Raw genomic sequence first — 7491 nt, forward strand, 5'->3', positions numbered from 1 at the left:
GCGCCCCCCCCCCCATGCTCAGCTTTTCCCTAGGCTCCTTCCCTGCGCGGAGAAAAGAGGCCCCTTGCCCGCCCCATGGCCAGCACCCTGCGCTGCAGCCACCTGCAGCCCGCATGAGGCTGCCTGTGCCTGCTCCAGACAGCCCTGCACGGGCTGTGAGTGCCTGCAGCAGGGAGCACCGGCCATGGGGCAGGCAAGGGGCCACTTTTACCCATGCTCAACACCAGCTTCTTCCCTGCTGGCAAGCAGGGGGTTGGGGTTGCACGCTGCCCCCTGCCTGTACTGTGGGGCTGGTGGGCACTGGGTGTGAGTGGGTGAAGAGCCAGCAGGAGCACAGGGCCCGCACTGGTGTCCTGGGGCTGGTGCCGGTGGGGCCCAGAGCAGGGTGGCAGGAGCTCTGGGTCCCAGCTGGCAGGGGTTTATGGAGCTGGGCCAGCTCTCCCCTCTCCCTGCTGGTGCAGCCCAGCCTGGCTCCACAGACCCCTGTGAGCCTGTGCCCGGCTCTGGGCCCCACCGGTGCTGGCCCTGGGACATTGGTCCCAAGATGGTGACCAGGGGGCAGGGCACCTGTCAAGGTGCGGGACACCTGTCAAGGGGCAGGGCTATCCATGTAGCCCTCGACAGCCTGCCAAAACTGGGTAAGCAGCCCTCTACCCAAAATAATTGCCCGCCCCTGGTATATAGGGAGCAAGAGGAAAACCAAGGGGAATATGGGGCCCTTGAAGAATGGGATGGGACAGCTGATAACAGATCAGACTTGTGGTGATTGGGAGAGGTCCTGGAAGACTCGAAAAGTGCCAGTGTGATGCTAATCTTTAAGAAGGGGAGGAGGGAGGGTTTGGGAAACTATAAGCCAGTCAGTTTGATCTTGATACCGGGTAAAATTTTGGAAAAAAATTATCAAGAAGTGACTGTCAGATGGCATAATGCTGAAGGATAGCTAACATGGTTTTGTTGTGGGCAGGTCATATCTGACCAACCTCATCTTCTTCTATGATCAAGTAACAAATCGTTTAGATGTGGGAGACATGGTTAACGTCATATACTTGGATTTTAAAAGGCCTTCAATATGGTCTCCCATCCTGCTCTTATAACAAAACTGGGGGATTGTGGGCTGGTAGAGTCCACAGTCAGGTGGGTTGGGAACTGGCTAAGGGGTTGAACCCAGAGAGTGTTAGTGGACAGGTCTATATCGTCTTGGTGGGAGGTGGCCAGTGGTGTCCCACAGCATTTGGATCTTGGCCCCATGCTGTTCAACATCTTTATCAACAATTTAGATGAGGATGTGGAAAGCACACTGGCCAAGTCTGTGGAGGACACTAAGTTATGGGAAAAGTGATTAGGATCCAAGTGGACCTGGACAAGCTAGAAAGGTGGGTGGAGCATAACTGGATATAGTTATCAGGATCTGGGACCATTCAGCCCGGGGAAGAGAAGACCAAGGGGGGACTTAGTGGCCATCTATAAGTATGCAAGGTGGTGAATATCAGAAGCTGGCAGAAAAACTGTTCATTGGGGCACTCCAGGGGAGGACAAGGAGCAATGGCCATAAACTATGAGGATGGTTTCAGGTTGGATATAAGGAAGAACTTCTTTATGGTATGGGTGACCAGAATCTGGAATAGACTTCCCAAGGAGGTGGTGCAGTCCCCAACCTTGGAAGTCTTCAAGAGGAGGCTGGACAGACACCTTGCCAGGATCATTTGATCATTTGTAGAAGAGGGGGTATAGCTCAGTGGTAGGGCATTTGACTGTAGCTCAAGAGGTCCCCAATTCAAATCTGGGTGCCCCTTATTTTTTTTCATGGTGAGGGTGGCCAAAATTTGGAATGGGCTTCCAAGGGAGGTACCTTGGGGGTCTTTAAGAGAAGGCTGGGGGTCATCTGACCCCAGCACTCTTTCTTGCTCACAGCAGGGGGTTGGACCTGATGACTAGGCAGGGGGTTGGACTCAATGATCTGTTGAGGTCCCTTCTGACCCTAACATCTATGAATCTAGGATCTCAGCAGTATTCCTATCCAGAGCAGGGTGGTTGGACTCGATGATCTTTCAAGGTCCCTGCCAGCCTATGATTTCTATGATTTCTGTGATGATACCCTGAGTGGCTTTAAAATTATGCTCTATATATTAAGTCATTTAGTTAAACATTTCAATCCAGGTCTCTCTCTTAATTACACTCCTGTAACAACTCTGAGGCTTTGTTCTTGTTACTGATGAGGGTAGAAATGACTGAAGGATACACTGAGTGTCACAATACACAAGATTCTGGCTTTTTACTTATTGTTGCTGTTGATTTTTAATTAATACTGACACTTAGACATGAAATACTAAGGCCAGATGAAAAGCCTCCTGTGAATTACCTCATCTGATTTCAGAATTTATTACGTAGTTGGACATGTCTCAGGCTTTTTTGAAACAGCTTAAAGAGACATTGTAAGGTTTGAAATAATACATATTTTAAGTCTCTGTTATCATAATCATTCTGATAACCAGCCCTGAAGTATTTTTAAGGGGGTTTTTTTAATCATCAATGGTATTTATTTAGATCCTGTGTTGGAGAATGAATATAAACTAGATCAGGGATTGGCAACCTATGGCCCACAAGCTGGACCTACATTGCCAAGTGATTTTATCTGGCCGATAAAGTAGACACTGGTGGCAATTTTGCAGGGGAGCAGGGGGTGGGGAAATTTTGGTTGGCAATGGGAGAAAACTGGCAGCAACATGAGCAGCAGGAGAAGTTATGGTAGCAGCTGCATCTCTAGCAGTGAACTGCCTTCAGACCAAGCTGCATTAATGCCATCCACTGCCACTGAAAGGTTACCAACCCCTGAACAGTCACTTTTACTGTTATGTGTTGCCCTTTTCTAATCAATTTCTTCTTCAGCTTCTCAAGAAGAAATGCTGCCATGCTGGGGTTAGAGATGCTACAAGAAAATATTTAGGTCCAGAATCTGTAAGGGCTTAAGATCTTTCTTAACATGAAGTATGTGAATATTTATTAATAAACTCATGCTTATAACACCAGGTGCATCTACACATGTGCTTTACTGCAGAGTTGACTAATTAACTCTGTAGTAAAGCATCATCATCTACACATGCAGCACTATTAGGCCACAGTAAACTAATTAACTCCACTGTAGGATAGTACTGCCCGACACAAGTATTATCCTACAGTGGAGTTACTTAGTGCACAGCAGTGTATGTGTAGAGCTGGCTAGGGAATGGGGGTGCTACAGTGAGGGGCTAGTCGACACTGCAGCACTCATTTTGAGACTGCCCCTGGAAAGACTTATTTGATGCTTGGTGGCTGCATCTACATATGAAGTTAGTATGCCTGAATAAACTCTGGTGCAGTTTGTGCTAGAGTTTATTGCTCTCAGGCACAGCGTTTATATGAACCTGTGACTGCACCACGTTGAGCTGGAGCAGAGCAGCTCTGGGTTGGCAGGCTGACCCCTCTGACCTCCTGCCAGCCAGGGCTGCATTGCCCTAGCTCAATGTGCTGCAGTCCCAGATGCACATGTAAAAGCTGCTCCTGGAAGCAATAAAATTCAGTTCAAACTGCTTGGGAGAGGCAGTCTTATTTGTTTACAAAAGATAGATTAAATTGAAATTGCCGCAAAAATCTTCTATGGGTCTTGGTGTTTCCATACTTCGCTCATGTGTATTCTACAACAGGGGTTGGTAACGTTTTTGGGCAAAGTGACAAAAACACCCACACCCTTGACTTGTAAGATGCTGGCATGCCAGGGGTGGATGGCAGGGGAGACATGAGGGGCCTGATCCTTGTTGTGGCAGTGCAGCCCAAGCTCTTTCCCCACTATCCACCCCAAGGTGCATGTGCCAAGCAAAATGCCTTCACATGCCATGCTCTAGTACCCAAGCCAGTGGTTGCCTACCCCTATTCTACAGGGACTTGTGTACTTCCAGGTGCAAGTTCCACTGAGATGCAATGAGACCTTGATGCTGTCTTTACTGACTCCTTTCCAGACCCGGGGACACCCCAGATGAAATAAGCCCCCAACTCCACCACTGCTTACTCCTCTTCCAGGCATACCCTGGCAATTAGTTAGTATGGATAACTTGGAACAGCTCTGAGTGAACACTACAGACTCACTTTCAGGGTCTTTGTTTCTCTCAGGTGTTTGTCCAAGTCTCTAATCCTTCTGTGATGCTAAACTGCTGGGCTTTGGCTTGTCCAGAGTCGGAGCAAATGAATGGTCCTGGGATCATCAAGGTAGGGGATTTAGGAATCTAACTCACAAAATTAGATTTTAAAAGGTATTTAAGAGCCAAACTCCCAGCAATGTGAGGCTAAATGCCTTTGAGGAGCCAGGATTTTAGGTATTTAATTTAAACTTGACTCCATTTTTAAATACCAGTGCTGCAAAACAATAAATCCGGCCACACACATTAAACCTTTTCTAGCAGTAGGGTGCTACTGATTTGTTGTGCTCCTTTGCATTTCTTTGACCTAAACAGTTATTTCTTATGAACAGAAGTTCTGAGTTGCACCTCTCCATTTTTATTTTTTCCTTCAAGAATTTTCATCTATGAGAGAATAGTACAAGTCAATGTGTTATTTTAGTCAGAAAAGCAAGGGTGAATTTTAGAAGACACATTTTGGAAAATGGCACACAAAATATCCTCAAAAGAATTCATGGGATTTATGTTTCCTTTACTGCACTCAATTTCACCTTCTTGCATGTCTTTGAAATGATGCCTGAAAATGATTACAAAGAAAAAAGGTGATCAGGAGATAAATGTTACTAGCATCAGTAATGTTAATTTATTTTCAATACTGCCATAACACTTCTTATTATAAATAGAGAGAGAAGATAGGCTGCTGCAGGAATTTTGCCTTTTGTAGTGTAGACATGATCAGTATTGTTACAGTAATGCAACAGATGGAAAATATGAGTGCTTGGACTGGAAAGTGAGTTATGCTGTATTTCCACATTGTTTATACATCTACGGAGCATAATCAAAAGCAGAAGGATTGTATATCTTCAGACTCTAAACCCTTTACCTGGTGCTATAAATCCTTCCGTTGTGTAACGGACAGCAAGTGGGTTTAAGCTAATCGAGCCACATGGATACTCTGATCTGACAATTTGTATTTGGTAATGTTTGTTTCATTGCTGCATGACTGGACTAAGGAAAAAATGTGCCTGCAGTAAATATAGCTGACTCAGGACATAAACAGAGAGCACAGATATCAAACTAGTCATCAAGAGACTATTTTTTAGTATTTGTTCGCACAATATGATGCATCCTTTCAGAGATTTCTTCTTCACTCAGTAAGTACATCCAGCTTTTTTTTGTTTGCCAAGAGGACAGCTTTGAACCATGTGCTGGGGAACCCCTGTCCCTTGGGAAGGTTAATTAGTTAACAAGCCCAATGCTACTCCCTTTCAAGATCAACAAGAATTTTGTACTTCAGTTCAACAGGATAAATTGCAGTGATCCCTACTGCCGATACACTAAGGAGTCAGAATTCCACCCTCAACTCTATGCAGTAAGGCAGGGGTTTTCAACCTTTTTTTAGAAGTGTACCCCTTCTGGTGGCAGTGGTCAGACGTGGAGCGGGTGGGAGGTGGGGTGGGGGTCGGTTGCATGTGGCAGCCACTGCCACCACCAACCACCCTGTGCTGCTGCCACATGCCACTTTCCCACAGCCGGTTGCACATGCGTCTCCGCAGGCTGCTGACATGCCTCACATCTGGCCAATCATGTGCCACTCATCAGCAACCCATTGAGAAGCATTTGTGACCAGGCATGGGAAAGCGGCGCACAGTGGCAGTGCAGGGCAGTGGGTGGCAGTGGTGGCATGGATGGAGGCGGCTGCCACCGTGTGTGAGCTCCCCCCACACATCTGGCTGGCCGGGTGGTGCCTATGTGGTCCACAGAGGGGCACCGCTGCTCTCACCCCCCCAGCTCTGCTCCTGGGAGGCAGTGGCACAGGGTAGTGAGTGGCGGCACTCCGTCCCTGCCCTCTCCCACGTACCCCCTAGGACCTTTCCACATACCCCTAGGGGTACGTGTATCCCCAGTTGACAACCCCTGCAGTAAGGGATGGTATCTTAATTTAGGTCCAGAGGCTTGAGTGTAAACCTTTCTCTGGACTTTGCCTGAAAGTTGTCCTCAGTCAATACATTATAGAAACATACAAAAACAGAGCTGGAAGGGACCTCAGGAGGTCATCTAGTCTAATCCCCTGCTCAAGGCAAAATCATCACTATCTGAAGCATCTCATCAAAGTGCTTGTTTAAACAGCTTTTAAAAATTTGAAAAGGATGGAGATTCCACTTCTCCACATAGCCTGCTTTAATGCTTAATGCTTAGTGTGAGATGGGTCTTCCTAATACCCATCCTAAATATCTCTTGTTGCAATTTAAACTCATTTTTGATGCCATTGGCTACAAAAGCTGGCACTCCTTAACCATGCTAGGCTTGTGCAGAGCTTTTTGACACTGAGCAGTAGGATGATCTGGAGCTTGGTTCTAGTATATCAACACATATAAGTTCTTGCAGTGCTGTTGCTCCCACACTAGAAAAGTGTACTGAAGAGGTGTGAGGTGTAGGTGGAATCAGGACTCCCTATCACCTTCCCATGAACTGATTAAAGGAGCCAGGTGATCATGAGGGTAGTGAGTTAATATACAGGGTAGCCTACTTTCTTTCCTGTGAAGTAGGAGCAATGGTGCCTTAGGTGGGATTCTGAATCACAACTGTTCCAGGAACTGTGCAGTAGGCCTGTGCGATTGGTCAGCTATTTGATCTGGCTTTGGATCCAGCTGCTTCAGATGCCAGCAATCTGATCCGGAGCTCCAGACCATGTTCCTGCTTTGATCCGGCCAAATCGGCTCCGAAGCTTTGGAGTGGCCTCGGAGATACAGCTATAGGGTATAATGGGGAATCAATGAAATATCTATAACTTTGTTGTTTTTTGTCTGATTTGGATGAAACTTGCAGAGATGGTAGCCTCTGCTGAGAGCATGAAGTCTGCTATGTTTCAAGAAGATAGGTGCAGGAGTTTGAGGGGAACTGCACCCCACATTCTTGAAAGCAAAACTCATGTCACTTGTATGTGTTACACTGCAGGGAGGTGAAAACTGCAGGGGTGGTAGCCCCTGGTGAGGCCACGAAGCCTGCCACATTTGAAGATCGGTGCAGGGGTTTGGAAGGAGCTGCACCTCAAGCTGCTGACAGGCAAAACTCGTGTAATAGATGACCCTGTGTGTGTTAAGGTGCAGTGGGCTGAAAACTGCAGGGGTGGTGGCCCCTGCTGAGGCCACAAAGCCTGCCAAATTTCAAGGAGATAAGTGCAGGGGTTTTGAGGGGAACTGCACCTCAAGCTGCGGACAAGCAAAACTCATGACATGGGTGACACTGTGTGTTAAGGAGCAGCAAGGTGAAAGCTGCAGGCCTGCTAACCCCTGCTGCAGCCACAATGCCTGCCAGCTGTCAAGGAGATAGGCGCAGGGGG

The 7491-nt window shown here is 47.2% G+C and overlaps 1 non-coding gene across 1 annotated transcript; it reads left to right on the forward strand.

Moving 5' to 3' along the window:
• The first annotated feature begins 1721 nt into the window (after window positions 1–1721).
• On the forward strand, window positions 1722–1793 carry TRNAY-GUA. The gene has a single exon. It is a non-coding gene; the product is annotated as a tRNA-Tyr (tRNA).
• The last annotated feature ends 5698 nt before the right edge of the window (window positions 1794–7491 follow it).

The sequence above is a fragment of the Alligator sinensis genome, unplaced genomic scaffold (genome assembly GCF_000455745.1).
Source record: "Alligator sinensis unplaced genomic scaffold, ASM45574v1 scaffold233_2, whole genome shotgun sequence".
Classification (NCBI taxonomy): Eukaryota; Metazoa; Chordata; order Crocodylia; family Alligatoridae; genus Alligator; species Alligator sinensis.